Here is a 7673-nt window from a genome sequence, read left to right as displayed (position 1 = left end):
ACTGCTTGTGATTTTCTTACTTTATGGCTAGATGGTTTTTATTATTATTATTTTATTCTGAGTTAGGGAATGCTTGATTTATGTGAAGAGGGGCTAACCTTTCACCCTGCCATCTTCCTGATGAAGAACCTGCCCTTCTGACAGCCTTCCCCTGTCTTGTGAGTGACTCAGCAGGTGCATAAAAGAAGCAGGTTTCCCATCTGTCAATCCTCTTTTTCCTCCTGGATCTCCCTGTCAACCCAGGTCTCTGTCAGCAGAACAGGCCAAAGTGGGTGGCTGCAAGCAGTTGACCTCTGAAGGCCAAAGGGGAAGAGGACTTTTTTCATTCAAGCTTTATACCTCCTCACAGGAGCTAATAAGTAGAGTAATGGAACAGCCGGAGGTCCAAATCTCACAGAATAGATTTGCAACTTACTGCTCTGGTTCTTGCTCAGTACAGTCCAAAGCTTACATGTCTTCTAAATTATTATTAGTATTATTGCCACAGTCTATGGTGCTGTTAGCCTTAAATGTTCATAAAATCCAGTGTGGGGGTCAAACAGAAAAGAAGCCATCGCAAAAAGGAAGTGGGTGCACTATCTTTGGAGAACAGCTATAGTCTCGTGAGAATGAAAAAAAAATCTAATGGGTAATACCTGATTTGGTGCAAAGTGACATAGGACCACATGAGTTTTGCGATGAAGCCCATTTGATGAGTAGAAAATTAAATGGTTATATTTTGATGTAAATAACATTTACCATGTCCTTGTGCCAAATGCATACATTAATTGACCTGTTCATTGTTCTCTATATCGTTCGGTAGACAATGCGGCCTTAAGACAGCCATCTCTAACCTACTTCCCTCCAAATGTATGGACCTCAAGAGCATGGCTGATGGCTGTACAAGGGATGATTTTTGATTTTTTTAAAAAATATTTTTGTTGTGATTTCTATTGCCATACATCTCAACTATTGACTCTGGGCAGTGTACATTATAAAACATAAAAAACCTTTAAAAACATTTAAATCAGTAAAAAAATAAATATATGTGGCACCAAGTAAAACCGTTCCTATGATTATTAATACAGCCAGGAAACGGGGCACTTTACAAACTCGGGCCCTCGGACTTGGACACAAGATCAGGTTTTCACCGCCTTGCGAAAGGGACATTAGTTCATCACGTCAGAGGACAGCAATTGATGTTTGTTTTAGAAACATGCTTCCTCATATTTATGTATTTTCTAACAGTGAGTGAGCTATGCTTACACACTGCACAAGCATTACTAACCCTACCAAGAAATCCCTCTACCTTATAACTCTTACCTTTTCTATTGCTTCTGCACATTTCTCTGTTCCCTGCCTTCCGATTTTTGTTCGCTTTCTCTCTTCAAAATTTCCTACTATTGGTTAATGGCTTTTTTTACTTTGGTTCTACGACCTGTACTTTTCACTCTGATTTTTTTTAAAAGTGGGGAAAGTCCCACTTTTGTTATGCAGCCTTTCTCTCCCACTTACCTTTGGAACCTCCAAGACAGCTGACTGGTGGCCTTTGAAGCTTTTAATAAAAGGGCTCCGTACATGCTGTCATCTGTCTCCTTCAGTTGATCGAGCAAGGCTGCGATTAGCACTGTGCAAAGATTTACCAAACGGCAGACTGTGACTGTTTCTCCCCTCTCCATGACATCTATTTTTTTTGTCTGCAAACATAGATGCAACATCAGTTGTACTGGCTGCGGTCCCATGGAGAAAGACCTGAGAAGTATTAAAATATTGAAACTAGTTTTGCTCTAAGTACTTATGCCTGGGTATCCAAGGAGGCAACTTGTCCAGAAGTTGCTTTTCAATGATTTATTCTCCTGCTTTTACCATATTAAGTATCTACAGCAGGACACTTTCCCTTGAATATTAATAAGTATCAAAAAAGCCACAATGGCCAGTTTTGAATAGAGTGATTTTGGGGATCTGAAGAAGGGGATGTTCTCCTTTGTGTAAATATGAGTTTGGCAGCATTCTTAGCAGAAAGATCACTAGTAGCTAACTGAATATAGGCGGGATATAATGGCAAACCAGGCAACAGCAGCCAGTGGACAATAAATTTAATTATTATGGCCATAATGGAAGGGCATGATTGTCTGTGATACACAGCAGCTGAAGTGGTAAAGAAAGACTATAAGCCTGCAAAGGTTGACCCAGAACCTTACTGAAAGTAAAGAAAAACAAAGGGGCCAGTTTAATTGCTAGTCGTCTGGCTGATGCTTTCATTGGATTCTTGGAACAGCTAGGTTAATTTATGACTGTAGTAGCATGTAGAATGAGAGATGGGACTGAGAGCTTAATTCTTGCCACATATCCTCTGCCACAAGTGCAAGGGGAGGAGAAAGCAGATTTGACCAACAATCTGTCTTATCCCCCAGTCCAACCAAAAGCAGCAAAGTGCGTGTCTCTGACAGAGGTCACTCCATGGAGGACAGAAAAGTGGAGGCTTTAAATGATTCTCTATAAGTGTGCATTATTCTGCATGAGCAAGCAGCAATGCAAGTAGGAGAATCTGGCAGCAGCAAAAAATTGATTGTTGGATTATGTGCATGCATTCCCTTCTTTGTTTTTATTGGTTTTTACATCTGTAATATTTCAGGGTACAAAATTGCGCAGTTATCTTGCTCACAAATCTTAATAAAGAGCTGGGGGCAGGGAGGTAGAAGCATAATATGACAAAATACTGTACAAACATGGTTTATGGTAAAAATATTTTGGATATGTTTTTGCAATTACCTTACCAATGCAAGATTGAGTCTGACCAGTGCATGTAGACACATTTGTGTCTTATAACAGGAGAAAATGGGTTTCCTTTGGCAGAAGGAGTTAATAGTCCTAAATTTAGTTTGGACTACAATATGCTCAATAGCCTGCTTGACTTTTAATCCTAGGAAATAAAAGATATTCCACATGAGTTAGTTCTACATGCATTTTTGAAAGCACCCATATTTTCAAAGAGGGCATTAAAATAAAAGCTGCAAACCAAAAAAAAGTACTGTGAGATAGCCTTACTTACTATAAATAAAACTTGAAAATTTGGTTTTAATATGTGATACGAATTATCACTTTCAAAATAATGAAACCAATTATTTTACTCCCTTTAATCTTTTTTTTTTCAGGAATCCCAAGAGCAAGCAAGTCACTGGAATCTTAGTGATCCCAACACAATGGCTCCAATGCCCAATTTGGTTTTGCAAATATTCCAGAGACGCATTCAATTTTATTTACTTCTAGGATGTTTTCCAGGAGCATCTCATATGTGCTTGGGCAGTACTTTTATGAATAAAACATTGAAAAACTCAAAATTTGGAGTGGGGCAAGGGCTTAGCCCTTTCTAGTTAATAAAGATGAAGTGCCATCAGTCCCTCCCCTTCCCCCAAGTGCTTTTTCGGCTCTGTTGGGGAATTCTTTTAGTCCCTTCATCCCATTTATGGTTCATGACCACTGATGGTCATCTGTGTTGTAATTGTACAGCATCTCTTAAGAGCCACAGCCAGTACATGCAAATATGTTCCCTTTCAAACCAAATATGTTTCTTAAGACAAGGTTGATCCTCTGGTGCTAGTTTTACCTGGGTTGCAATGACTTCACCATTCTCATTTTCAACAAGGAGGTGGAAACTACCTTTCTCCTATGCAAGAGGCAATTACCTGTGGCAAAAAAATATTCTATTTCATTCTTACACTCCATAGCCGGTATTGTTTAGGCAAAAGTGTGAGAATGCATAGGGTAGAAGCTTGCATAAAACCAATGTGTTGCTGATCAGTTGGTGTTTAATCCATACCTGAAGAAATCTATGTAATGGGGAAATGTTTTTTTTCCAGATGGCTTATGCTTGAAATATTTTAAATGTTTTCCTTGTGCAGTCACAATGGGAGATATGCGAACTCCAGCATGTACATCATTCAGAGTAATATAACAACACAAACCCATGTATGTGACTGAAAAACAACCAAATTACCTTAGCACAAAGGACCAAGAGAAGCATTCCAACAGCTTACCTATATAGAACATACAGCTTCATCCCCCTCCCCCCCCCCGATCATATTAGCTCAGGCATAAATAATGTCCAGATAACAAAAGGAGACTCATGTATCAAACATAAATATGCATATATCCACTCATATCATATATTGTGTGGTATGTATATACAGAATGAAAGAGAATGCCCTTAAGTATTAAGGTTTGCATTGCACATCACAATAAGAACGCTCACCTACCTGGGCCTTGGGGTTACTTATTTGCATTCTGGAATTTGATTATGTATTGTAGCTCAGAATGTTGCTATCTGCTTGTCTAGTAACACAGCTGTGATAACAGATATGAGCGTATGGATGTCCCATTGCCTCACTATTGCTGCTGGTGTAAGATGTGGCTACATCCCACATTCTTTCTTCACTGTCCTTTCTGCTTCCAGCCATCCAAATGCCAGATGTTGCTTCTTCTTATCCTATGCTGAAGAAGCTGAACAGACTGCAGAGGAACCAGCCACGAGGCTGCCCCAGATCTTTTGATGGCACATGTGTAATTGGACTGGACATCTTGTCATCCCAGATCTCCCAAAGGCAGTATGCGCTTGTCTCCTTGTAAGCCTGACCTGGCTGCTATAACAAGCACCATAGGAAGGGCACCAGCCCCCCTCCTCTCTGCCACGGGTTCAAGGTATTCTGCTTGACATAAGACTCATGCTTAAACCAGCTGGGCTTTTACAGTCTCTTCAAGTAGATTAAAATTAACCAGAACCCAAATTTTATTTTCTCTAAACGTGCGGCCGGGCATGCAGCTGGCAGGGTCTGAATTGGGATAGAGGACCTAGAAAGTGGAGGTGGTGCCAGATCCAAGATGGCATAGTGCCCAGAGCCACAGCTTAGAAAGCTCCCTGCTGGCTCTCACTACTGCTGCCCCTGGCCAGTGCCTTGAAGAAGGAGGGAAGCTTCCCTGAGTCAGCATAAGGGCTCTTTCAGAGGCAAAGGGGAAACACAATGACTGTAGCCAGATTTAAAAGCTACACAATTAAATTTATATCTTTGACTACCAACAAGTTTTCTCACCAGCTGCTTCTTCAGCTTTTACTTCCTGATGTGCTGGAACAACAACTCCAGAATTCCAAACTTTCATGGCTGGAAATTCTGAGTATTGTAACCCCAATATTTCTGGAAGCACTAGGTTGAACAAGCCTATCTGGAAATTCTGGAAAAAAGTAAATCACAGTTGATGGCAGGTGGGGCACATTTATGGCTTTCAAGCAGATACCGTAATGCTTTTGTTACTGAAGAGGCCTCTGTTGCCATTCTCTGGATAATTCATCTTTTTGCTAACAAACCCAGGGCTATTTCATCTGTATCTTAAATGTTTATGCCCGATTTTAAGTACTGTAGCCTCATAAATGTAACAGGTATATTATACAGATATGCTCATGAAGGAGCTAATGTCAACTTCAGCTTTCCATAAAGTGTCTTCTTTCTGGTTTGTGCAGAATTTGTGAAGTGATATTTGGTCCTGTAGCAGCATTTGTTCAGTCTTAATGCAGATCTGAAGCTACTGGCACAAAATAATGAATCTATTTCAAACTCTGTTTCTCAGCCCCCAAATTCCTTGCATTATCTTTGTGTATATTACTTTGCTTAGTGTCTTAATTGTAGCTTAAGGATATTTTGCTTGAAAAGATAGTGGGAAGTCGAAAAAGAGAGAAAGAGAGATGATGGAAATGGAAATGGTCTTTTATGAGTTTCCTAACTCAGTGAGATGTTCGGAACTGTCAACTGATAGCTCAAAAAGATTGATGTGAGATTGAAGGAAGCCCTGAAAATATAATTTAATTGGCTTAATATGGTTGGAGTATTAAAGTTCAGTGATGGATATTGGTGTTGTAACCAATTGTAGTCAAGCTTCAAACACTTGCCACTCTCAAACTTGGGAAATTAATGAACATTAGGAAGCAATTGCCAGCTGATTTGCCGTGAAAATCCAAAGAAATAAAATGATTAAATTTTCAGTGAATTTAGTGTATCTAAAGTTGTAAATATATTTTAAAGAGAAAAAAAAGTAGACCCACCTACTTGCCTGATTACCCACTACTGCAGCCTCCAACCACCAAAAAGAACAGGGGAAAAGGGTGCACTTTCTCAGCCATCAATACATTGCCACTCCTAATGTAAATACCAAGGTCAGCCTGCTATGTGCACAAGTAATATATAACTTAGATTAAGCTAAGGTTCCTAGGTCAGTAGCAAGCATTCAGAAATTAAAAGGCAACAGATCTTTATTATGCTAGACTGTGGTAATCTGGAGTCAAGAACACACCTAAGAGCGAGGCTGAGGATATTTGTCTCTCAAAAAAAAAAACTGGAAAGATGGCATACGGTTTTGAAAAGCTCTTGAAGTGTTTTCAACCACACCTTGGTCCGCCACTGCCAGTAATTTCAGCGTACAACTTTTGCACTGTGCTCTACGGCCAAACGAAGCAGGCATGGCGCCTTCTGAAGCCGGCACTGAAATGGCCGGGATCCCCCTTCCTGATTTTTGGCTTCCACACTCCACTCCGCCTCATTTGAGAAACTCCACGGCCTTCTCCTAATTTTCTGTCACTTCCACCTCCACCCCTTTCCCTTCTGGGACACGGCCACCTTGGCATTCCGCCCTGGGCATCGGTTAGTTAGCGCTTCCTTGTCCAGAAGGGACTTCTCCTTTCACCTTGAGCCGCGGGGGACGTGTGTGTTATCCTTTCTTTGCAAGGCGATTTCAGGGCCGGAAGACGGGCGAACGAGCTCCTCGGCCGTTATCTGGGGTTGGCGTCGGGCCTTGCCGCCTAGGGAAGCTCGCGGTGACAGGCAAAACCGCCGAGAGAGAAGGGATTTCGGCTTGTGATCGTGGGAGCGGCGGCGGGATATTTCCTGCCGTAGCGTCGGTTTCTCAACACGTGCCGGCGAAAACCCCGCCGATGGCCCAAACGGAGGGTGGGTCGGTCGGTCGGTCGGAGTACCTTTCCCTCAGAAGGGAGCACCCGTCTACGGCCTTGCGCGCCGAAACCTTTCAGTAGCCAAGCCTGGAATCTCTGCGACGGAGCGTCCCAAGAACCGCGCGAACCTGGGGAGCGGCTGGCCAAGCGGAGCGCTCCGGCTTCGGCTGGCCGGCGCCCGGGCTCCGAAGAAGCTCCCTCGCACGAGTCGAGTCCGACTGCCTGCCTTTGGAGCAAAGCGGGCGTCGCCTCTCCCAGAACTTTGAGCCAGGCGGGAATCGCCCTGCCGCTCGCCTCCACGCAACGCCCGTCGGCGTAGTTGGCGAGTCTGCCTTTCCTGCCGGCGCCCTGCTCCGCCTCGGCACTGCCGGGCTCTCCCACCCCGCCCCGCACAGGCGTCCTCTTCTGCCTCAGGCGGGCCGGAGCGCCCCGAGAGCTCTGGTCCCGCGCCAGCTGCGGCTGCCGGAGGGGGGGGGGGGTTCCCCAGCCCGGATTCCACTTGGCAGGCAGGCCGGGAGGGAGGAACTGAAATCCGTTCGGAAAAGCACTCAAAGCGGCTCCGAAACCGAGGGAGGAAAGGGACTCGAGGATGAGGGGAAGGAGGTTGTGCTGCAGCCTGGCTCTGGGCAGGGCAGTAGTACAGCGTTTCCCAACCTTTAGGAACTTGAAGATGCGTGGACTTCAACTCCCAGAATTCCCC

The sequence above is a fragment of the Vipera ursinii genome (genome assembly GCF_947247035.1).
Source record: "Vipera ursinii genome assembly, chromosome: 1".
Taxonomy (NCBI): Eukaryota; Metazoa; Chordata; class Lepidosauria; order Squamata; family Viperidae; genus Vipera; species Vipera ursinii.
The sequence above is the reverse complement of the archived record's forward strand: the minus strand, read 5'-3'. Positions refer to the sequence as shown.